The sequence below is a fragment of the Rousettus aegyptiacus genome, unplaced genomic scaffold, assembly GCF_014176215.1.
Source record: "Rousettus aegyptiacus isolate mRouAeg1 unplaced genomic scaffold, mRouAeg1.p scaffold_m13_p_3, whole genome shotgun sequence".
NCBI lineage: Eukaryota > Metazoa > Chordata > Mammalia > Chiroptera > Pteropodidae > Rousettus > Rousettus aegyptiacus.
The window spans coordinates 36,376,292-36,376,941 of NW_023416306.1; the positions used below are offsets into that span (position 1 = coordinate 36,376,292).

The following is a 650-nucleotide window of genomic DNA, read 5'->3' on the forward strand; positions in this document are numbered from 1 at the left end:
TCCATTGAAATACTAAATATTACATTATATATATATATATACACACACATCTAATGTGTGTGTGTTTGCAAAGTGCTTACCCATATACTATTTCATTCTGATTCATACAATTCTACGAATTAGAAAGGTCGATATTATTACTCCCATTTAATTTATGAAGAAACTGAGTCTTTAAGAGGTTAAGTGCCTTGACTAATGGTGATGACAATGTTGATGATGATGATGATGATGGTGAAGGTGATGATAAATGGATAAAATCTTTCCAATGATCTCTAGACATATTTATTTTTTTAAATTTTAATTTAATTTAATTTTTTAATGCCCACAGCACCTGGTATTCCTAGGTGGTCTCCCATCCAAATACTAACCAGGACTTACCCTACTTGGCTTCAGAGATCAGATGAGATCAGGCACCTTCAGGGTGGCATGGCTGTAGACTAGATGTATTTATTTAACTGCTCATTTGACATATTGTCTTGGAGGTGTCTTGAGCAGTTTAATGTGTCCACAATTAATTCTTATTTGATCCAAAAGCTTTTCCTATCCATTCACTGGTCTTCAAAACTAAATGATATCACCATCATTTTGTTGTGTATGTTAGAAACTCAAGGATTATTCTTGATTTTTCTTTCTTATTTTTAGTAATCATT

At 32.2% G+C, this 650-nt stretch overlaps 1 pseudogene; it reads right to left on the reverse strand.

The window, feature by feature from the left end:
* Positions 1-319: 319 nt before the first annotated feature.
* On the reverse strand, positions 320-438 carry LOC118601342 (annotated as a pseudogene).
* Positions 439-650: the final 212 nt, after the last annotated feature.